At 32.4% G+C, this 26,411-nt stretch overlaps 1 protein-coding gene across 1 annotated transcript in view; it reads right to left on the bottom strand.

Moving 5' to 3' along the window:
* Positions 1-26,411, bottom strand: part of CDH18 (cadherin 18) — an 870,012-nt gene that overhangs the window by 603,938 nt on the left and 239,663 nt on the right. The window contains exon 2 of the mRNA XM_081054270.1: positions 3,488-3,548. The gene's annotated coding sequence lies outside the window, so the exon portion shown is untranslated. The remainder of the gene's footprint in view (positions 1-3,487; positions 3,549-26,411) is intronic.

The following is a 26,411-nucleotide window of genomic DNA, read 5'->3' as shown; positions in this document are numbered from 1 at the left end:
TTGGATAGATACACTAGAATAAAATTGCTGGGTCATAAGGTAGTTCCATTTTCAATTTTTTGAAAATACTGTTTTCCATAGTGTCTGCACTAATCTTCAGTCCCACCAACAGTGGGCGAGGGTTTGCTTTTCTCCACATCCCTACCAGCACTTGTTGTTAGTTGATTTGTTGTTGAGAGCCATTCTGACCAGAGTGAGATGGTATCTCATTGTGGTTTTAATTTGCGTTTCTCTAATGATTAGTGAAGTTGAGCACTTTTTCATATGTCAGTTTGTCATTTGTATGTCCTCTTTAGAAAAAATATTTCTTCATGTTCTTTGCACATTTTTTAATTGGATTGTTTGTTTTTTTGATGTTAAGTTGAATGAGTTTTTCTATAAATTTGGATATTAACCCCTTATCAGATATATCATTGACAAATATCTTCTCCTGTACTCAGAAAATTAAAAGACATTGAAGAGAGAAATTAAAGAAGATACAAATAGATGGAAACATATACTATGTTCACGAATAGGAAAAATTAATATCATTAAAATGTGCATACTGCCTAAGGCAATATACAGATTCAACTCAATTCCTATCAAATTACCAAGGACATTTTTCACGGAAATAGAACATATAATCCTAAAATTTATATGGAACCACAAAAGACCCCGGATAGGCTCGGCAATCTTGAGAAATAAGGACAAAGTGGAGGTATCACAAAACCTGACATCAGATTATACTACAAGGCTACAGTAATCAAAAGAGCATGGCACTGGTATAAAAACAGACACGTAGATGAATAGAACAGAATAGAGAGCCCAGAAATAAATCCATGCTTATATGGTTATTTAATCTACAACAATGGAAGCAAGAATGCACTTTGGGGTAAAGACAGTCTATTCAATAAATGGCGCTGGGAAACCAGGCCAGACACATGCAAAATGAAGCCAAACTACCTCCTTACACAATATAGAAGAATAAATTGAAAATGTATTAAAGAATGAAATATAAGATATGAAACCGTAAAACTCCTAGAAGAAAATATAGGAAGCAAGTTTACAGACATTAGCCGAAGTAATATTTTTACTGATATAGCCCCTTGGGCAAAGGCAGTAAGAGAAAAAATAAACATAAGGGATTATGTCAAACTAATAAGCTTTTTAATAGCAAAGAAACCATAAATAAAACAAAAAAGGAGCCTACTGAATGTTTTTTTTTTTTTTTTTTTTTTTATGTAAGCATATAATGACTACTTATTGGATTAAGAAAGGCACATGGAAAGAAACAAAAAAATCGCTAAAATTACCATTGGGTAAGTACAGCAGATAGATTACATTTTTTTTCTAATATAAATTATATGAAATAGTGTTTTACAAATTTATGAAATAGCAATATATTAGTACTGACATTTTTGAGATGAGAAAAGGGAAGAATAAATATTATATAACAATCAAGTAAACATGTATTATGTAATTTTCCATAATTGTAAAAGAAAATGATAATCCAACAAAAATGAGATTAGATACATTTTGAGAGTTAATATGTATAAATTACTCATATTCCTTTTATTTCAATGAATAAAACTGTTTATTTGAATGTCTACCAAACTTGGGATTTTTTTTTTTTTAAATTATGGAACAGCTATTAACTATTTTACAATTTATAACACAATTTGTAGTTCTGTTCCATTAAACAACAGGTATACTTTGAATTCTAATGTAAAGGCAATTCAATATTTAAAGTGGACATATATACCTTTCTGAAAACTGGCTTTCTAAGAAAAGTTTGATGAAAGTTTTCCTGTTATAAGTTATAGAAGAGATTTACAGTACGAGCATTCTTTTGAAAAGTAAGCCTATGTCCTTTATGTAGGACACTGTTGGATGTAAGCCAGAAATTAAAAAAAAAAAAAAAAAAAAAAAGAAGAAGAAGAAAAGATGTAGGTTGTAGATAGAGAGGAAAATTACAAACACACTAATCAAAGTAGTAGCAAAAATTTCCTGTGTCAAGAAGATTAATCCCAAATCTGTCTTCCTTCACTATATACAAATATTGTCTTGATATTTGAGACCTTAAATGTTATATTCTACAACAGAATTTTACGAATGACTTTTAAGAGTCAAAGTTTAAGGAAGATTTAGTATAAAGTTCATCTAAAGACATGGGTAGGATCTAATTGACAAAGGCAATCAGTACAAACTCCCACATTTTCCTGCACTCAAAAAGGCATTTTCAAACAATTTTTTTTGCAACACAAATAAATTCTGAATCTATGTGATAACTACACTCACCCTTGCTCAGAGATTCCAACACCATCAAGGTGTTAGTGTCCATGCAAGCGGTGGGGATGTGGTGGAGACAAAACAGGAGGAACCTACACTTGAAAACTTTATTACCTTTTATCTTTAAATTCAATGGAACACAATTTGGTTTAGATTTTGGTTTCTTGTTTTTGCATTCAATGTATTATCACACGAGCAAATCCATATTAAGAGTCATCATTGTAAAATAATGAAAAACCCATTATATGAAACAATAGAATTTGACTTTGAAAATAACAAACGTTTTGAAATATCAACATTTTCAATCCTTTCCATTGATATAAATAAGCAAGATTTAATAACAAGTATGCATACTTAACTGAAATGTCAGGCAATTATATACTATATGTGTGATGAAGTATAATTTATACAGAGTCAATAAAAATAGTATTTTTGATCTCATGGTTTTTATCCCTATATTTCATCTTTTATAAGAAATTCAAGTATTCAAGATTTTTCTTACAATGCAAGGCTATTTTGTATCAGATGCTATTAGACACTTACAAATAGTCAAAGTGTATTTTTATCGACAAGTTATTAATTTTTTTAATATCTATTCTTATTATACCTTTTATTTAAACATAAATATTATTGTTTTACTAAAACTTATCTATAAACAGATTTACACAGGTAAATGATGATTAATAACCAGGACCATTTAGATCTCTACTGTCTGAATTTTAAATAGATGTTATGGAACATAAAGTCAGTGTTCATTAGTAAAGAGATTTATACTAGCAAAAAGTATGAGTGATTAATAAAACATATGCAAGCTCATTTCTCTATGTATATATATTCCAAACACACATATACACAAAATTACATTTTAGAAATAGTTTTAAAATATTGAAATGTAGTAATATATTTATTGAGAGCAATTGATTTTATGTGCCAGTCTGTTCCTTGAGTTTCACCTTTTTTAAAGGAAATTTAGAAACAAATGTAAAAATCAAGCTTATTTGAAAAGTGTGCCTATTTGAATGAGTTCCAAAATTTATTAGGGAAAGTGATAGGATAACGATATTTAAATTAAAAAAAAAACAAACAGAAGAAAATTGATCTGCCAAACCTCTAAATATCTCAATATAGCTATAAAGACTTTTAAGAGAAACCATATGACCAAAATGTATAATATATATAACATTTTTAATATGGCAGATATAACACACAAAAACTGTACCTTATACTTCACCTTACGATTGGTGATATATTTTCTTCTTATATGTTGCTGTGATTTGATTCTAAAAGAAAATAAAAACAAAATATGAAAACCTTTTAATACTTACATCAGATAAATCTATGCATGGTTACGGTACAAACAATATAAAACATAGTTATTATAAATTTCTCCATATCACTCAAGAATCCTACTTATGAAAACATAATGGGGGATGGATAGCCAATATACTTTTTAAAGAAGTAAATATTCAGGGTTTTGAACTTTCAGATTTTCTTGTTTTTTTAGAGCATGGCATTTGAGATAAAACCCCAATTATAATCTCAGCTTTCTCAGTTGTTTGGGCAACGTAATTATGTTTTCTGAATCATTCTTACTTCAACCTATTAAGATAAATTTAATAATGCCCTTTATAGAGATCTGAGTATTACGTGATATAATTCCTTTGAAGTACTTAGCATCAGGCCTAATACATAGTCAATATTAAAATATAAAATACTAATACTAATTTAATTGAAATGTAATAATATGATTTATGATTAAGAAGCATATTATTCTAGAATTACGGCAATTACACGTTTGAGTAAATTAATAATTTTTTTCCTATTTTATAATGTGCACATTATTTCAGTTGTATTGGAGTTTTAACATTGAAAAGACAATATAAAAAGTAGCAAAACAAAGGTAAATGTGAGATCTCAGACAGTAATGAAGGCCTGTCCGAACCAAAAAGCAAAAGGCATGAGAATTATTCTTATTCTTAGCTAAAATCTACTTAATAATCCTTAAATGACAATGTAATTTGATATTACCTCTAGGTTTTAAAATTAATGAAAATTGCTTTCATAAGGACCAAAGAGATGCCTCAAAACTTTAGGAGATTAACAGTGATAGATTATTCATTTAACAATTATTTACCTAGTACCTATTATGTGTCTAACTATTATTTGTCCTAGGGATACAGTAATGAAGAAAAGAGATAAACGTACTTGCCCTGGTGAGAGCTTACATGTTGGAAGGTGAGAGGGATGGAGAGACGAAAATATATTTGCAAAGGAGTAAGTATAAATTGTATGTCAGATCACGATAAATGATATAAAGACAGGAAGAGATTAAAATTATTGACATTTATCCAAAAAGAAATATCTAGGTACATGTTATTGGCATTCCAAAGTGAAACTGGAGCTGAAAGACAACATTTGGTAATTGGTGAGTCTGGAAATGATAACCTAAGGATGGCATAGACCATGTTTCCCCGAAAATAAGACCGGGTCTTATAGTCAGTTTTGCTCCAAGAGATGCATTAGGGCTTATGTTCAGGGGATGTCACCCTGAAAAATCATACTAGGGCTCATTTTCCGGTTAAGTCTTATTTTCAGGGAAACACAGTACACAAATGAAAGTTAAGCTCTAAGCCCTTTAACATCAGGAGTATAAGGAGGAGCAATTACAGCAATGATAAAACTAGGAACATGTGGTGTGATGTTCCGGAAGCACTATGAAGGGAAAGACACTTGAAGTAGATTGGAGATTTTGATCTCTATTATCTAGCTAGCTAGCTATCCACCTATCATCTATCTATCTATCTACGTGAGAAACAAAAACTCTCAGATTCTTTTAGAACACATACTACTCAGAAGCTTCAGACCCCCAGGGCTGTCTACATGTGTAAAATCTCCTAGTTATTTTTTGGAATTGTGACCTTTTCAATATGGACTTTTCTAAAATAAGAAGTTAATAGAATCCAAAGTGACTTATTTCTAAGTTTGATTTTAGAAATGAGTGATGGCAGAGTGTTCAGAGGCCATGTTATTAGAAATGAGAATCATGTATTACTAGTGCGTGGTGCATGGCACCCTGCAACTCATGTGTGCTTGATTTGAGCTGAGAAGCAGCAAGGGTTTCCAAGGGGTAATTTTTAAGAGTTGAGCAATTTGAATATTCTAATTGAGAGGAGACTCATGTCAGCACACAGAGAATTATTTATGTGTAGCTTACATTTTCTGCTAGGTTAACATAGGCTTATTGGAAATAAGGGTGATAGCAGATGGCTGATCCTTTCATTGCTCTGTTGCTAGAACAGAAAAAGTACCATTCCTTTCCATGTGTGGACTAATGCACAACAGTGATCTGAAGTGTGAGACACTCTCCTAATTTAACTCTTTAAAACCTGGCCAAAAAATTAATATATAATTGTTCTTAGTTTGAAACTACCCCATAAACCAGGAGATATCATCAATACATAACAATTCCACCATCTGTGTTCTGTACATATATTCTAATATATGAGAACCATCCAGTCAATACTTCCTGGAAAGGATTTATAATATTTTCCCATTATTAAGAAACATATATTTCACTTTCACATTAAGTCACACTGTCAGCTATTTCTGTGTGCCTAATATTTTTAAACACAACGATTATTTCAGACACTATTTCAAGAAGTATTCATTTGCACTCTTAAAATGAGAAGTATACTACTATCTGGAGGAAAAAATATTAGAAAATATACATGTAGTCACATAAAATATATTCTAACTTACTATATGGTCACTGTTTCAAAGCTATTCATGTTATTCTGTATTACACCTCATTTTGATTCACTTTCTAAATTACAAGTATATGTTTATAAAAACTAAAGTCTCTTCAGGAAGTCCAAAACCAGCAACAAAAAAAATGATATGACAGCATAATGCAATGATATTAAAACCATCTGATACAATTTTATTTTGTTAAGACTTTATTGTTTTAAAGCAGATTAAGTTTCACAGTAAAATTGAAAAAAAAGACGGGGAATTCTCATGTACACCCTGCACTCACATATGTGCTGCCTCCTCCATTACCAACGTCCTTTACTAGAGTGGCAAATTTACAATTGATGAATCTATATTGACACCTCATTATCACCCAAAGTCCATAGTTTATATACTGTTTACTTTTGTTGTTGCACATTCTATGGGTTTGGACAAATGGATGATGATATATAACTATCAGTATGGTATTATACAGAATATATCTACTGCCCTAAAACTCATCTATGCTTCACCTATTCACCCCCCCTTCAACTCCTGAAACACTGAAGTTATAACTGTATACATGTTTTTATTTCCTTTTTCAGAATACCATAGTTGAAAAAATACAGTATGTGGTCTTTTCAGATTGGCTCTATGATTTAGTAATACACATTTAAGGTCCTTCCTGTATTTTAATGCCATGATAACTCATTTCATTTTAGCCCTGAGTAAATTCCATTGTCTGGATGTATCACATTTTATTTAGCTGTTAATCTACAGGACAACTTGGTTACTTCCAAGTTTTGGCAATGAGGAATAAAGCTACCATGAACATTACTATATAGGTTTTTGTGCGTAGGTGTTTTCTGTTCCTTTGGGTAAATATCAGGGAGTGCAACTGCTGGATTGCATGGTAAGAGTATGTTTAGTTTTATAAGAAATAGTCAATCTGTCATTGAAATGGAATGTACTATTTGAATTCCCACCAGTTTTTTAGTGAGGATTCCTATTGGTTTACATTCTACTATCATTTGACTATGTCAAGGTTTTGGATGTGGGCCATTCAAATAGGTGTGTAGTGATATCTTGCTGTTTTAGTTTGTAATTCCCTAGTGACATGTTCTCATGCATCTTTTCATATGTATATTTGCCATCTGTGTATCTTCTCTGGTGAGGTGTCTATTAAGGTCTTTGGCCTATTTTTTTAATTATGTTGTTTGTTTCCTTACCCTTGAGTTTTAAGAGTTAATTTTATATTAGGATAACAGTCCTTTATCATATTGCCTTCTCATTCTCTTGGCATTGTCTTTCACAGAATGGACATTTTTTTATTTTAACAAGGTCCAGTTTATCAATTATTTCTTTCATGGATCATGCCTTTTTGGTTGTATCTGAAAATTCATCACCACACCCAAGGTAATGTAGGTTTTCTTCTATGTTATGTTGTAATAGTTTTGTAATTTGGCATTTTACATTTAAGTCAGTGGTCCATTTTGAGTTAATTTTTGAGAATGCTATAAGGTCTGTGTCTAGATACTTTTTTTTTTTTTTTTGCATGTGGATGCTGAGTCGCTTCAGCATCATTTGTTGAAAATACTGTTTTTGCTCCATGGTATAGCCTTTGCTCCTTTGTAAAGATCAGTAGGTATATTTAGGGGAGTCTATTTCTGAGGTCTCTAATCTCTCACATTGATGTGCTAATCTATTTTTCACAAATACTACATTGTCTCGATTACTGCCGATTTATAGAAAGTCATGAAGTCAGGTAGTATCAGTCTTCCAAATTTGTTCTTATAAATTTTAGAATCATTTTGTCAACATCAATAAAATAACTTTCTGGGAGTTTGATTGAGATTTGATTCGATTTCTAGATCAAGCTGGGAAAAACTGAAATCTTGACAATATTTATTATCCTATCCATGAACTTGGAATTTCTCCATTTGTTTAGTTCTTTGATTTTGTTCATCAAAATTCTGTAGTTTTTTCATTTAAATTTTGCACACATTTTATTAGATTTACGTGTAAGTATTTTATTTATTTTGGATGCTAGTGTAAACATTTTGTTTCTAATTTCAAATTTCACCTGGTCATTGCAATGGTAAAGTGATTGGTTTTTGCATATTAACCTCATATCCTGCAACAATGTTATGATTGTATATTATGACTTTCAGGAGTGATTTTGTACATTACTTTGGGTTTTCTACATAGAAATCATATCATCTGTAAAGGCAGACATTTTTATTTCCTCCCAGTTATTTCGTTTTCTTTGATATTTCATTAGCTTGAACTTTCAGCACAATATTGAGAGAAGTGGGGACACTGGAGGCACTTTCCTAACTTGTACCTTAATTAGGAGTAAAGCTTCAAGTTTCTTACCATTAAATATGATCACACACGCACAAACACACATACACACACACATTGCAGTTTGACAATTTAGTTCGCGAACTCGTCCTAGAAAAAGTGCTACATACCTCTGGCAGTGTCTTGCTGAGTAGTGTTCATTATTGTTGTTGCATGTTTTTATGTGCTATTGAAAGAATGTCTGAGCCTGCATTAGAGCAACAAACAAACATTAAATTTCTTGTTAAACCTGGCAAACATGGAAGTGAAATCAGGGACATAGTGATATACTGCTGAATATCACTATGGTCACCTTTGAAGTACTCCCCTTGGGAAGCTATGCACCGACACCAGTGCCTTTAACACAATTTTGGAATTCTTTTTCTGGAATGTCCATCAGAGCTGTCATCATATTACCTACTCTTGATGTCTAGAATGTCATCAAAATGTCTTCATTTTTTTCATCTTCAGGTAAAGAAAGAAGTCATTGGGGGTCAGATCAGGAGAGTAGGGAGGGTGTTTCAAAATAGTTCTTTGTTTACTGGCTAAAAACTCCCTCACAGACAATGTCGTGCGAGCTGGTGCATTGTTGTGATGCAAGAGGTCCTTTGGGACCATATATGCACACACCTTTCTAATGTCAAGCTTTTCAGTTAAGATTTTCCTAACTGTTTATCTATCAATGTTTAGTTTGTCTGCTATGCTTCTCATAGTCAGACGACAATTTTGATGCACAATTCCACAAATTTTTGCAATGTTTTTGTCAGTGCTGCTAGTTACTGGCTGCCCTGACCTCTCTTCATCAGTGACATGTTCTCTCCCCTATGAAAAATGTTTAATGCATTTGTACACTGCTGTTTTCTTCATGGCATTATCCCCATAAACTTGGACTAACATGTCCCTAATTTCACTTCCACTTTTGCCAGGTTTAACAAGAAATTTAATGTTTGTTTGTTGCTCTAATTCAGGCTCAGACATTCTTGCAATAGCACATAAAAACATGCAACAACAATAATGAACACCACTCAGCAAGACACCGCCACACGTTGACTCGAACACAGCTGTGAGACACTGATATACCAATGTTATGAAACCTTACCGAGCTGTTTGCACAGTGCTGCCAATGTAAGCGCACAGTGGCGAGTTCACATAGTTAATTGTCAGTTTACCTATCTACCTATCGATCAATCGGTCGATCAATCTATCTATAATCTATCTATCTATCTATCTATCTATAGATAGAGATAGAGATAGGTATATTTTTTTAAAAATTGTGTTTCTTTAAAACCAAGTCCACTTGAAGTAAGAGTTCAAGTTTTGTGGTTGTTTGTTTAGAATCAGAATTTCTCAGTGAACTCAGAAAGAAAGAAAAAAAGTATTTGAAGACCTGTAGATCTCTGTTGGAGTATGTTTTCTCCCAACTTGCCCACAATCATGTCCTCCTTCCAGGAAAGCTCATATTCAATAACTGATTATTACTGAGGTATAAAGACCTGGTCTTCTCATTCCAAGTAGAGAATGCAGCACAGGATCATCCCATCATCAGAAGTTCCCATATAGTCTGTTGAGACACCTGTTTTTGTAATTACCTCAGAACTTGAATTCTTCCTCTGCCCAATCCTTTCCATTCTCTTTCCTTACACTTCTTTTTTTTTTAATGAAAATAGTACTGGCTAATTAGTTTTCTGCACAGTAATCTATTTCTCATAGTATTCTTCACAAGCAACTCCACTTGCAAAAGAGTGCATGTACTCTGTCACTTTTCTGCACACATGGTGGAAAGGCACTAGTTTCTATAGTCAGATTATTGCATAAAAACTCAATTTATGTACTTACTAACAGAATGACTATCAGCAAGTGCTTTCCCTTCCTGTTTTGGCAAACCCTGATTCTTCTAGTTAGAGGATACATGGAATGATCCTAAAATAATACACTTAATGAGCCTACTGAGTCATTTACATGAGCAGAAATGTGAAACATCAAGTTACGTTCTGATGTTAATCAATGAGGGAATTTCCACGGCAATGATTTGAGATTCAGGCAACTATTTACCTACAAAAAGATTCATTACAGAAATGTTCAACAGAGAATCATCTGTGATGAAGAGAAAACTTAAAAATTAAAAAAAAATGTCCAAACTTAAAGTACAATCATATGTAGCCAATATAATTATGCCATGTGAAAATTTCAAGGATATAGGGAACTATTTATGGCAACATAAGAAGCAGGTATATATAAATATTACATAGACAATGACTATAGATATAAAATATATATAGAAGAAGGAAAATGCTCCCAAAATGTCAGGAAAAGTGGATGAAGCATCACAGAAAAGACCAACGGAGATAATGTTGGATAATTGGCAAAGTGACTCTTGAGCACCAGACAAAGCAGACTGTTATCTATTCTAAAGTCAGGGCACTAATTTAAGATTAATCTTTCTGAAAGATCTTTGGCATCATTTGTTTCCTAGATTGAAATATCCTTATAGTTCATATTGCTTAATTATGCATAAAATAATTTATGGAGATTGTATAAATTATATTTTGGCTCTGACCAAGAAATTTACTTCAGTGGTAAAATATTTTGATGAATTAAATGGCCAGAGATTTATAAATATCAATGGCAAAGTGGAACATTGTATTCATATGAAAAAAGAGTGAGAAGGAAGAAATAAAATAACCATTATTATCATTATCCTTGAAGATGTTAGAAAAAACAATTATGTTCATTGGATATGATGAGGAAAGGGTGAATGAGAATCTCTCTTAACACAGGTTCTCTATGATAAGATTCTTCATTAGGCAAGGGAGCCTGGAAATTGAAAAACTGAGGTAATTCAATGAAATAAAGTAGTTGATTAGAGGAGAGGATTGGAAAAGCTAAGAGATGAGTGTGTATGGTTTCAGTGTGTGTGTGTGTGTGTGTGTGGAGAGAGAGAGATTGAGAGAGAGAGAGAGAGAGAGAGAGAGAGAGAGAGAGAGAGAGAGAGAGAGAGAAGAGAGAGAGAGAGAGAATATTCAAGACAATAGTATATCCATATAAACATATAAAGAGAACAAGGACATTGACAGATGTTGCTGTAGGTGTAAATATAGAAGTAAATCAAATTAAAAATAATAATACAGTTGTAGAAATGAATGAAAATTGAGAGAGGAAGAACAGAGTTGAATAACATTTTCTTCAGTGACATCCCCTTTTAAAGGGACACAGAAGAGATAGCATGGTAAATCTGAGCATAACATAAGCACATTTATCTATAGGAATAAAAACCTGAGTGTTAAAGTAACTAGTCCATTTGCAAACTCAAGTAAGTCAGATGTTATCCAAGGATTAGGTTCATAACACCCTGTTCTTTATCAATACACTCAATTCTAAACATTAAAAATGATTTTATTCTATAAATTTTAGCTAATTCAAGTGTTCCTTCAAGAAACATTTATTGCTAACTTATTATGTACTAGACAGTATGACATGACCTGGATACTATATATGGAAGTCACTATGGTATTCATACTCTAGGAGATAACAGTGTAATGATGATAAAGCATCAAAATACAAAGTACAACATACCAATAGCCAGAGGAGGAACTGTTAGGGAGTGCATCATGGAGGTATTTCCCCTAAAATGGTGACTTATCAGATGGGTGATGTTTGCATAACAAGGAAGCACATATACAAGATAAACATTTTTTTCCACAAGTTGTTGTTTTTTTCAATGTAGAAAGAACCCAGAGAGGTAAAACTATTTCCTCATTAGCTATTCAGTTATTTAATTTATTAACCATCTTTAGTATACTCTATTGGTTTCAGTCAGCATTCCAATAGCTATTTCAATAGCAGAATGGGCAAATCTGCCATGTGAAAAGTTGTATTTATAATGTTAAAACTGCACATAAACTTGAATATTTTAATGCTCTGTTTAACTTCTAAATGAATAATTCAAGTATTATATTGAATCTGCAATAATCCACTAAGTAATTCATGGACAAATTAACTGTGGTAATGATGATTATAGTAGTTTTTAATTACCTTTCAATACATGCCCAGTCTCTATGATGTGAACGTTAGTGATTATTATTATCATATGTATGTCCGATATCGTAACTGTTAGAAATAGAGAGTCCTAAAGCACTTGGCTATCCAAGTGATGGCTGTTGGCTGGTTAGGGATCTAAAGGTCTCAGAGAAAACTGGCATGAGTCGTCAACGTAAGATCCCAGTGTTTTGATCCTGAGACACGCTGGAGATCAAGTCTGATTGAAACTTTGATTTTAGCTAGGAAAACCCTGAGCAGAGAACACAGTTTAACCATGCCCAGAGTCCTGACCCACGGAAGCTTAGAAATAATTGGTTACACAGCATGGTATATGAATGCAGATTTTGGTACTTGGAAATGAGGTGCTGCTATAACAACAGCAATATATATAATGTGATGGCTCCATGCGAGGTCGGAGGGATAGTGGATGGGGAGAGGGGGGTCCACATTGTGAGGGATATAAATGATGAGCCTCTAAGTATTACCTTGTCTTGTACACCTGAAACTAATAAATTAAAAAAAAAAAAAAAACTGTGTGAGGGATTTTGGAAGGAGGAAGTTGATGGAGACTCAAAGAATTTTAAGAAGCATGGAAGAGAAAGCCTAAATCCCCTTGAAGTTAGAAGTCAGGATTTGAAAGATGCCATCAGGGTGGGTTCAGAAGGAAGTGAGGAACACGTTACTATTTTCCTTCCACCCTTCTAAGTTCTGACTAGGCTGGGTGAGGCCTCTTTTATTCAGTGACATAGAGTAGTGAAACTGCCCTGTAAATATGTGGGAATAGAACTTGTAAATGAGGAACTTGGATATATAGCTCAAGGCCAAAAGTGCTGCCTGTTTTCTCCTTGCTAATTATATTAAAATGTGAGAGAAGACCGATAAACTGAGGAACAAATTATTAAACAGAAAAAAGCAGAACTAGATAGTTTTGAAAGTTACTGGTTTCTCAAGATGGCAAAGATGGTAAAAGTCATAAGTGGCTGCCAAAAGTGTGGTACAGAAGAAAGTAGATAGTATAAATGTATAACTTTTAGGTAAAACCTTAGAGAAATCAAAAGGTGATAGTATTTAATCAGACTGAGTCCCTTGCAAGAGATTAAGGATGTGTCTTAAACACATTCCTCTCAACCAAATATCCAAACATTAAGGCAAGAGCCAGAGAAGGCTTTTTCCAGGGCTTGACATCCAGTCAAGAAAAATTAATTATTTCAGACTGTTACAGGCCAGTTATCCTTGTTTTCCTTCCATGTTTCCTATTTTCAAATTAGAATGTTTATAGCATTTTCCTGTGCATGTCTTGCTATGTTGTAAATAGTGAGTTTTGGAGCCGATGACTTGTCCTTTTAGTTCATAGGTCCATAGATGGAGAAGGATGTCTCCCTGGAGCCCTATTTAATTAAATTACATTAAGACCTCTCATCTACACCTGGACCTGTTTTCGATTTTGGACTTTGAGCTGATGTATTAATGAGATGAAACTCTTGGGAACACTGGGAAAGAGGGATATAATTTACATCGCAGTATTAAACAGCTGGGGGTCAGAGGTGGCAGATTCCCACCCTCAGATGTTAGCATCTCCACTTGAATGTGGGCAGGGCATAAAGATAAAATGAAGTAATTAGTCTGTGATTATGTTCTGGTAATATGAGACACCTTTATGGCAGGCTGATTCGCCTGCTGGTTTTGCAGAAGAAAGTTGCCATTGTAGGGGAGGAAAAATTATTTTCCTTTCACCCTTCTAAGTTCTTCTGACTAGTCTAATAATCAAATTGACATGAGAAAGATTAACAGGAGAAAATAAACAAATGTATTATGTGTGTACATATGAGAGTTCCATAATATGGGACATAAGAACAATTGGGGCATTTGAGGATTATGTGTCATTCTGAATTAAGGACAGGGAGGTAGGAATCTAAGACTCCAAAGAGAAAATAGGCAATTCACAGGTAGAAGAGAAAGCACACATGTTACCACTAATTCTTGCCCAGCCACCCAGAACCGATGGGTCACAGAGAGGAGTCTAACCAACAGACTTTGCTAGGTTTCTCTGTATGCCACTCTTAGTTCCTATTATGCTAAGGTAATGGATCTCTTCCTTAAACAGGTTTTTCTATCTCAATACCTTTAGGCAGATAAGTCGGTGGTAAAAGGTTCTTACTGAGTCTTTTATTTCTTAAAAATAGTCAGCTTAAAGTAATCAATATCTTGGAAAGGCATATTTTGGTGTCTCAAACTCTGCTCCCCCCTCACCATGACTTGTTAGAAATTGAGCATCACCTTTAGAAGCTGAGGGAGACACCTGGCTGACAGCCAGTAAGAAGATGGGGATTTCAGTACTGCAACTTCATGGAACTAAATTCTGCCAACAAAGAATGAGCTCAGAAGAAGACCCTGAGCCTCCGATGAGATCATAAACCTACCAATCATTGTTTAGTCTTCTGAGAGTCAACAGACCCAGGCCTGGATCCCTGGTTAACAAAACTATGAGATAACAAATAGATGTTTTAATATACTCAGTTGTAATTTGTTTCATAGCAATAGAAAATTAATAATGTCACCAGTGATATCTGGATTCAGTGAATTTTTGATTCAGCTTTTTGACTTACATTGCTAAATATAAATACATTTATTTCAGCAACCACAAAAGGCTTTTTATTTCCTTCTGTATTATCTTTATGAGAATACTAATAACTAGCAGTTATGAGAATACTAATAACTTTTTAAATATGTTTTAAATGTTTTTAAAGTTTTCAAATTTAAAAAGCAGAAAAAACAAACTTTTAGAAAAACAAAATAAGTTCAAACAAATAAAGCATTTCCCTTTATATATAAGGTCAGGTTACTTATAAAATACTTTTATAATTTATTCACACTGATGGCTATAATTCATCCATTTACGCTTAGAATGTATAAATTGATTTTATTTTGTAAATAAGGATTGCTCACGAAAAATAGTCATACACTGTGTGGGTTGGCTTTGCACTTCCAACATAATAATCTTTAAAAGGAACAAATGGACTGAGTCACATGGGGAAGTCATCAGCAATACTAGCTCAGAATATAATATAATTAGGAGGGCAATGAATAAATAATCGTTTTCTCCTAGATACAACGTGCTGCTTGTTCATTAGTATAAGGGTCATTTGTAAGCCAATTTTGTTATTACCCAGAAAGAACATTGTTGTTAAGTTATGATAAAGGGAAACCATAAATTGGGAAAGAATTTTAATGGTCATGATCTTCATTAACTAATGAGATGTGCTAATTATAGTATTAAATGACAATGATTTACTAGCCTTGGCATAAGGGCTCACAGAGCAATAACTAGGTCAGTCCCTTTTCATGTGTTTTCACAATGTTGAAAGGGACATAATAACTGAGAGCCATAATTAAGTTATGTATAATATTATTCATTAAAAATGTCTAAGTTATGCTAAATGTTATGTTGTTTTTCCAGATATTTGCATAAAAATGTAGGGTGTTGAGAATGTGACAGAAAATTTCATTGAGATTATACATCTTGAAGTGCGGTTCCTAGTTTCCTATAAGTAGGTGTGTGAGGGCAAAACTATTTTCATAGTAATTAAATGTCACACACACTATTTTTACTATGTGTACACTGGCTGATGGTAAAAACAAAACAAAACAAAACAAACAAACAACAAAAAAAACAGTGGTAGGAAGTGGCTTCCAATTGCTCTAAGACATTACATCCTTCAACCCTATATACTTTCAGGAAAAGAAATAGATATAGGGAGATAGGGAGAAGGAGATAGTGAGGGATAGGGAGGGAGGGAGGGAGTGAGGGAGGAAAGAGAGAGAGAGAGAGAGAGAGAGAGAGAGAGAGAGAGAGAACTCAAGGGAGGGACGGTGGGAAGAAAAAAGGAAGGAAATAAAGGAGGAAAAATGTTCAGTTTTCCTTGATAAGAAAAATATTAATAAATGTATAACCTCGAGTGTACATCAGTTTTATATTCTCTGTGAAGAAATAGGAAATACACACGAGACACTTCTGCTGTGGTCTGAAATGTTATGGTCATCTCCGGGAAAAGTATGTATGTAGTTGTTTGAGTTGTGAGCTGTGAGCTAAACTAGATTTTTTTATTATTTTTTTCATGAAACATTTGTCTACTTGAAATAGTACAGAACAAGCTGAGGCTCCTTAGTCTTGGCTATTTATAGATATTTATTTGAATGTGAACAGAGAGAGCCTGTTACTTCAAAGACAACAACTGATAGTATGTTTTTTGCCAATGATTCAATATTTCAAGCGAAATTTAAAATTTTGGAAAACTTGTTTTATCCCCGAGTTTGACAGCTTTAAACTCTTAAAGGCTTTTTCTGATGGTGTTGTTAGTAAGATTAGCAAATCTGATAAATTTGTCAACATGTAGAAGATCGGCATATCTCAATAAACTAATATTTCTCAAATGATCAATGCAAAATGTTACAAAATCATACATGAGTAAAAGACTTTTCAATTGTAGAGTTTTGCTATACTATTAAAAAACAAAATCAATAACAAACAAACTCAATTAACTGAAAAACATATTCAAATAGTCCTTTCTCAACTATATGTCTGAGTTAGGCCAGATTTTTTTCATATACTTCTAAATAGCACATTATAACTATATAACAGCATATTATAACTAAACAGCATGTTATAACAGACTGAATATAAAAGTATATATGATAATCCTTCCATGTATCTCTGCTTCCAATAGAAATAGATGGCTTCTATTAAGCAAACATTAACTATCCTTTAAAAAATAGCAAAACAATACCACACTTTTTATTAATTAAAAAATAATTTAAAAATCCTCAGTTTTTATTTCTAAAACAGTAAATGTTGTCTTAAGTAAGTCATATAAACAAAAGATATTGGAAACTTCAATTGTAAGACTCTAAGGGGTCTAACCTCATGGTAATAGACACATATCACTGACCCCTTGAGGAAACATGTATTGAAGAGTAAAAAAAAAAAAAATGTATAAATATTGTTTAATTCTACATGAATGTTAAATTAAATGAGGTCAATTTGGAAAGGCATGAGTCATTCAAAATACAGTGATTATTGAACCATATGGAAGAAAAACTTGTATATATTTGCCTCGGCTGGAAGTTAATATCGCTTGAGTGCTAGGAACAAGGTTGTGATGTAATGTGTCCTTTTAATTTCAGCTATAGAAAACCTGCTCTGGTGGCAGGAAAAGATTAGTCCAGACTATTTTAAACTAAATTTAAAAGTTATTTTTAAATAATTAATTAGGAAAAGGCAATGGCTGGACACTAATTTTCAAAGTAATGACAAAAATTTTGGAGTAAATTGGACAAGACAAAGATAGTAATTATATTATCTAAACTATTTCATCAAAACAATACTGCTGTTAGAATATGGGAAGAGAGTTACCATATTCAGTCATTGAATTTAGAACGTATGTTAATGATCTCACTAAACACAATCCCTACAAAATATAAATGACTATACAAAAGTCGAAAACAAATTAAATACCAGAAGAAAAATCAACAATTTTACTTGTGAGATCTAAAGACATATTTAGTTATTTTAAAATTAAGAAAATACTTTCAGCAATTTTTATTACTAAAATATTTCATATTAAATGAAGTAGGACAAATAACTTGTGAGGAAAATATATTTTCTTCAAGTAGTCTTTAAGTATTGAATTTTTAAATGTGAAAGTTACCAATGGGAACTGTTTTTTTTTTATGGTTTTCACACAAAAATTAAAATGATTGCTCTAATGTCCATTGGTATTATAAAAATGCAGAACGACATAAAAACATAGAATATTTTTTTGCCGAAATATGGTGTAGTAGATTTCCACAGAAAGCAATTAAAATGCTGGAGAAAATATTAGAATAAAATAGTAAATGAATGTAGGAACTAGTTAGTACCAAGATATACAATACTCACACTGGAAAGTGAGCTATGAAGGAATTCAGGACATTTTTGCTGACCTATGTGAATCAGCCTGTTAATATGAGTAGGGCTTTTTCATGTGGAAACACCAATTAAGAAACAAGTTAACAAACAGACAACAAAACAACAATAGCAACACACACACACACACACACACACACACACACACACACACACACACCACAAAACCTGGGACTGAAAGGACTATACTTGCAGAATAAGATTGAATTTGAAATAGAAAAACTCCCTCTGCTCCTAGAATATTGGCAGTAAAATGGACCAAAAAAAAAAAAAAAAGAAGACGAAATTTCCTATGATAATTTATAACAGTAAACATACCCAAATTAGCAATATTTGCTTGGATATTTTTTGTTAAACTCAACATAAAATGTTATATATTATAAATCATAATAAAATAAATATAAGTAATTCTCTAACTAAATGGCAAAATTTTCATATTGGATTTATAAAGTAGTTCAAAACTGGTTAGAATAGCCTTGCCTATAACAAAAGGCTGAAAAAAAAAGAGTTAAAATGTACAACAAATATTGACCATAAACAAGCTCATGTTTTGCTATATTAATACCATAAACATTGATTTTAGTGCAAAAGAAGAAAGCATTCCTTGATATTGAAAAATGACTTCACTAAGTCATGAAAGAAGTTTCCATTTAACATAAAAATGTCAGGACTAAATTGTACACCCTTATATACAAGTTTTTCAATCTTCTATCTTGAGTATTGTAAAGATGTCATTTATCATCAAAATTTATCATCAATGAAATCCCAAAATTCATCATCAATGAAATCCCAAATTATTTTCAGGAATTTGAAAAGCTACTTTTGAAATGTATGTGGGTGTGCAAAGATTCAAATATCGTCAAAATATACCTGAACAAATGTCCTCCGCATAAGGAAGACCATTTTAACACTACAACAGTTATTTCAGTGAAGTACCAACTTTTGGAAACACAAGTTAAATAGTCATACAGAATAGAGAGCCAGAAAATAATTCAGGTATGTATGTTGGGATTACAAATCAAGGTGATTTTTCAATTAATATTACCTGCATAATTACACAAAAATGAGACGTTTCTTTTATTATATAACAGAAAGTAAGTCTACAATCTTAAGTGGATTAAATAGTTAACTCTGAGAGAAAAACAAACAAACAAAAATCTTGTAAAACAAATAGTGGGATATATTTATGCTTTCAGAGTAAGTAATGTAGTCATGTATAGCAAAAATTCCCCAAATGAGAAAAGAAAAAAAACCACATAGATATATTATAAATCAAATTTAAAGACTTGCTTAGCAAAATTCACTATTAGGAAAGTAAACACAAGTTACATATCACAGATGATATTTTCAACACAAATAAATCTAATGGATCAGTAGATATTACATAGAAAAAGAAAAAAGAAAACACATAAAAAAACTTTCTTAATTCATTAAGCAAAACACAACAACTTGTTTTTCTAAAATCATAAAACTTACTGAGCAGGCACTATATATTAGGTTGGTGCAAAAGTAATTGTAGTACAAAAGGTTAAAAAACATTGCAAAAACCACAATAACTTTTGCACCATCCTAATATAAGATAAAAGAATTTTTCCATAAACTATAATAAATGTTAACCCTCCTTTGTGACTAGATATCTTAATTTGACATCCAGTACAAACAAAAATCAGTGCCATTAAAAGCAAATATGAGAACTGATTATATACTACTGCTGTGTGTGAACATCCCTATATGTACTTTGGAAAATTACAGTATTATTTACAATATTTACTCTTAGCATATACTCCAAAGAGACTCATACAAGTCCACCATGATCTAAAAAAATGGGAGGCTGTTGTATGGAAACCACCTATCTTTTCACACTATGGAATGTATATATATTTATATAGTATACCTGAAACTAATATAGCCAAGATAAGATTGTACACCAAACATGTGTATTATATACTAAAAAAAAGATAAAAATGATGTAAGGGAAGAAGTTAAAGATACTATACTATAGAAATTTACTTATATACATTTTAAAAATATGAATTCCAGATACAATTTGGTAAACCTACACAGAATAGGAAAGAGCTCATTGACACAAAATTCAACTGATTACTCAGTTAGAAGAGAAAGGGGAATGAAACTAGAGAGGAACCTGTAGAGATTCAGCGGGTAAGTAGGTAAATAAATTATAATTTTACTACTTTCCTTATCCATTACACTTTCAAAAATATTCATTTATAACTATTAAATACTTTATTTCAAAGGCAATAAAGGGGGACTAAATGATTTAGTTGAGTTATGGATAGGGATGTCCTGCATGAATAATGTCTAATGATGTTAAACAGGATACACTAGCAGTTCTCTTAATATGGGTGGAAAATGGCATAGAAATGATAACAAGCCAACATAGAATGTAACGGTCCACTGTTCTTCATCTCCAGAATTGCATGTTCTTTCCTTAGAAAGGAACAATGTGTTAGTTCTATTTTTAATTTGGATGAAAAGTAGAGCCAGTAGCTTTCTTCCTTTTTTTTATTTTTAATTCATTTCTATAACCTATAAAGGTAAAAATCCATCTAATGCTAAACAACATGAAACAATGTTTTAAAATTAGATCATTCAAGGAGGATGGTATAAGTATATACAAAATGAGTTCACAATTTCTCCATGAAAATTTCCCCATATCTTAAAACCTATTGTAATTTCGAAATATTTCAAACTCTCCCTTTTCAGTGAAGAGATATAGTAACTGAGGTAATGAATTTTAAAGCTGGGAAAATAGGAAATCTTCTATACTATTATGAAGAGAAATACACTAGTGATGTTTACAGAAGTCACTTTTTCATCCAATTTTCCATTCTGTGTGAGTCGTAAGAGAAGAACATAGAAAGATATTATGAGACTACTCCATTAAATTTCTCCTCTTATGCCACATTTTAGCAGAATTCACATTTTTTCCACTGACCATTCAGACAATAGAACATTGTGTGTAAAAACTACACTACCAGAAAAAAAAAAACACAAATAACCTCAAAGAAGAGAATTCATGTATTTGTGTTTTTTTCTATTAATTACATAACAAACACATAAGCTCTATGATTAAAACATTATCTAGAAAATTCTTCCCAAATTAATGATTTTTTTAAAGAATTACAAGTATCTTTTATTCCCTCAGTTACTTCCTATTACTGTGATAGTTATTTTGTAAATATACCAGTTAGATTTGAAATTTAATGCCAGTTTTACTAAAAATGTTACTAATATTTTTTCTGGATATTTTTCATGTTTCTACTGGATCAAAAAACTATCCATCTGCTTGTCCATATGCTGCAAACGGGACTTTGAAATTTTTGTCAGATTTGAGTTCTGTCATTGTTTACTAGTGTCTGAGAAAAACATTATGGTTCATTTTAATTTTCTTTACCTAACTTTAAAAATATAAACATACAACATAATGTTGAATCAACGGTATATTAATCCTACTGATTCAGAGGTAATCATAACAACATAATTCTTTTTTGATCTGAATTTAAAAAATAGCAAAGCAAAACTGTTCAAAATCTAATCAATCAAAATAATGTTTTATGAAAGTCTCATTATTTTAACTTAATATAATGTGATATTTTTTCCTGGGCTATTTAGAAGACTTAATGCTAATTACAGATTTGATAATCCTCAAATTTAAACACTACAACCAAACTATGGACATTCAATGAAAAAGTGAATGTTGCCAATGATGATACTGATATTTTTGACCTATTTTTTAGTTTGCATATTGAATCCTTCAGAGGTTCTTAATCAAAAAATGTTTTTAAATTACCCCAAAGTGTAACAACTGTAAATATTAACATAATCATCACATGACCACTTAAACAATTTTAGTTGTGTATAATCGTTTTTAAAAATAAATACAAACATGAATTAAATAAGAAAATACAAATGTAATAGTACATGTATCAATATAATATCAAAATTATCACTACCCTTTTTTGAAGAATGATAGTTTTATTGTTTTAATATTTTATATATAAGAAGCTCCATTTATCTGAAATATAAATTAGAACAAGTTTCTACTAACATGATAACATGCATTATCATTACCTTTTATTATGACAGTTTTGGGAGATGTTGATCTCCCTTAAATCACTCAATCCTGGTTATTGGTAATATGCCTATTAATTATCTATACAACATATCAAAAATGATTTAAAGAAAAAACAAAATAGGGAGAACCTGTTTGCTAGCCAAGCTTTTCTGAATGACCAAATTGATTATTTAACAATTGACTATTTGTTCTGAAAACCTCTATCATAATAGCATAAGTCTTGTATTTTTAAATTTCAAAAGATTTGGTATTAAAAACGTGTGGTTTACACTAACACACTATGAGTGCTTCTTTGACAGGCAAGGAAGTGTTTGTATGCTCAGCCAGAACGTGAGCTATTTATCAGGCAGAGTCTAAATTCTCCATTTCACTGGTCAACAAATCTATTGGGATGCCTAGTTCTCCTAAGAATGATTTGCCAGTGATAAGAAGAAAGATATGAGGAAAGGAAGATTAACATCAGGATATATTTGGATAGCATTAAAAGAGAAACCTGTTGTGACTCAAAGATAGGGTCTAAATAAACCCAGTTTGAGCTAAGACAAATGTTATCATTTCCCAAAATTTACCTAAGAAAACACAATAATATCAGCCATTTACATTAGCTGAAATTTACAGGCAATTTTAAAATTAATTTTATTTTGGCTCCTTAAATGCTTATGCCCTTCTGCTGCAAGCACCTGAAAGGGCAGTCTCTACATTTCAGTCTCTTCCTGAATGTCAAGGAGACATTAACCCCTCAGCAGGGCCCTACATCCCTGCATGGTACTTTTGACATGAGTTGGGGACAATCCCGGCACACATAGGGTGAGTAACACAGTTTTATTTGGGAGCCAATGTCCCTCCAGAGGCCAATGCTCTGGTAAGCACTGTTTATACAGAATAGAATAGAATTTAATAACAACCCAAGTCCCAGAGTCAATTGAGGTGGAGAAGGTCCCTGGTCACCTCATTGGTCTGAGGTGAGCTGGTCTTGCAAAGAAGAGCTTTGGCAGGTCCCAGAGTATCGCGGCTTGCACCTCGTAGAGGATCTTAGCCAGAGCACCCAGTCAGACTACTCATGACATTGCTCTGGAGTTCTTCTGCCTTTATTCTCTTTTCCTTGGACTTGTTTACTTCTTAGGTGATAACCAGAAGTTGTTGTTTACCTCTTAGGTGATAACCAGAAGTTGTTTTGGTGAAGGTGTTTATCAGTCAATTTCGTTATGCTCTGTTTCACACAAAAAACATGTTTTTTACTTCACTCTTATCAGTCTCACACACGTGCGGCTGTCGTCCTGTCCCTACTAGTAAACAACTTGTTTTTGCAAACTGTTCTGTACACCTTCTCTCTAACCATGTCCCCTATCAGAGTTATTTCTCTATAAAGGACACTTTTGTTGTTGTTAATGTATAAGAAAGAGAGTTCTCCATTAATAGAATATCTTAAATGTCAAGAGAAAAAAGTCCAAGTAAAATAGAAGAAATTCCTTTTTTTTCATCTATGAATACCAATTGTGTTTTGCCTTTTGTGGAAAGAAAAATCAAATACCCTAGAGAAAATATCTTTAAGAACAGATGTGCAGTTTTGTAATTAACCAGCCATACACCATTTGTATTTGACACAGAAACATTCAGAATGAAAACACCAGTTTTACTTCAAATGGTCAGGGAGATTAGGTGCAAGAGGGATAGAAAGGGATAGAAGAGATTATAGTAAGTAAAGAATGTGAACATTATCTAAAACAGGGGAGGGGGACAGTCAAAACCTTTGTAAGGTTTTACAAGTTTTTTTTTAAGTTTTTAAGTAGAAAGTTGAGGTTATACTTCTATTATATTTATGCATTACAATTAAAAAAATAAAAGAAAATGAATATATTGATAAGATTTTAGTTTGTCTTTTTTTTAAATTAGTACTTTTTTAATATCTGATTTTCTTTTTTTTTTCTTTTTAACTTTTATTTATTTAAGTGTGTTTTCCCAGGACCCATCAGCTTCAAGTCAAGTAGTTGTTTCAATCTAGTTGTGGAGGGAATAGCTCACAGTGGCCCATGTGGGGAATGAATCAGAAACCTTGTTGTTAAGAGCACCGCACTCTAATGAAGTGAGCTAACTGGCGGCCCCTATTTTATCTTTCTACCATGACAGATTGACACCAGTAACTGCCAGTGCACATAAATCCCTGAACATCACTGTTATCAGAAACAAAACACTAGAGTATGTTTTATGCACGGGAGTAACAAGGCAAGGTTTGCAGTCTAAAAATTTCTCTTTGGCAACAATCTGAATTTCAGGGAATAAGAAATGAAGATAAGAAACCCAGATGTTGGCCACACCAAAGGAAAAGAAATAGCGGAAATAAATACAGTGGGAAGGAAGAGGGGGAAATATTTTGAGCCCTATTTAAAGTTACAACACACAAGATTAGGTAAATTAATACAGAAGAGTATGACTTAGAAGACTTCTATCACTATCTTTCAGATTTTTTTTCTTATGTAAATAAGTAAAGAGAAATCTTATTAATAAAGAATCATAGAAAGAAATGAGGACCATTTTTGGGATTTGGGAGGAAATCATAATATATATGCTTATAATCTACTGGTTGAAATGAACTAAGACAGGAAATTGGTAACAAGAAATGAAGGTGCTGCTGCAACAAATACCTAAACTATGGAAGCAGCTTTGGAATTGATTAATGGGGAGAGGCTGGGAGAATTTTGAGGTGTTTGCTAGAAAAAGCATACATTGCCATAAATGGACTTTAAAGCCAGGTCTGGTGAGAACCCAGAAAGAAGAGAGCGTCAATCTTCTTAGAGAATTCTATTGTGAACAGACTGTTTGTAGAAATATGGACAGTGAAGACCGTTCTGCTGAAGTTGATATCCAAAATATATAAAGAATGTATACAACTCAAGAGGTCAATAGGTACATAGAAAGGGCTGGGCACCACTAATCATCAGGGAGATGCAAATCAAAACCACGAGGAGACATCACCTGACTTGTTAGAATGGCTGTCATCAACAAGAAAAGAGATAACAAGCATTGGGAAAGATGTGGATAAAGGGAATTCTTGTACACCTTTTCTGGGAATGTAAATTGGTACAGCCACTATTGAAACCATTATGGGGGTTCCTTAAAATTTAAAAATACAACTACTAATTGACTGAGCAATCTCACTGCTGTTATGTATCCAAAGTAAATGAAAACAGAATCTGGAAGTGATATTTGCACCCCATGCTACAGTGCAGCATTATTCACAATAGCCACGATATGGAAACAACCTATGTGTAAATCAAGAGATGAATAGATAAAGAAGTGGTATATGTATACAGTGGAGTATTATTCAGCCATGAGAAAGAAGGAAATCTTACCATTTGCAACAAAATGAATGAAGCTTGCTAAGTGAAGTAAGTCAGAGAAATACAAATACTGCATGATATCACTTATATGTGGAATTTTTAAAAAACTGAACTCATAAAAACAGAGTAGAGTTATCATGGTCTAGAGCAGGAGAGTCCAAACTGCGCCCTGAGGGGCCAACTGCGGTCCACAATCCATTTTTTATTGGCCCGCAGCAAATTCCAAAAATATATTTGGTTTACTTAAATAAACCAGGTGAGGCAATATGTACTTCACCTCTAGTGAGTGGCCCGGCTGTTTGTGCATTTTACCACACATGGCCCTTGGTGAAAAACGTTGAAATTAGTTTGGACACCCCTGGTCTACGGGATGGAGGAAATGGAAAGATGTTGGTCAAAGTGTACAAATGTCCATTTATACCGTGTGTGATATGAGACTTAGCTGGACAATAAGCTCTAATGCATCTTTTGGAGAAAAATTAATAGAAGACCCGTTCTTATTTTACTATAAGACCCAGTCTAATATAATAATTAATATAATATAAATAATATGATATAATATAATAATATAATATAATATAATATAATATAATATAATATAATATAATATAATATAATATAATATAATATAATATAA

This window comes from Rhinolophus hipposideros, assembly GCF_964194185.1.
Source record: "Rhinolophus hipposideros genome assembly, chromosome: 7".
Taxonomy (NCBI): domain Eukaryota; kingdom Metazoa; phylum Chordata; class Mammalia; order Chiroptera; family Rhinolophidae; genus Rhinolophus; species Rhinolophus hipposideros.
The sequence above is the reverse complement of the archived record's forward strand: the minus strand, read 5'-3'. Positions and strand labels throughout refer to the sequence as shown.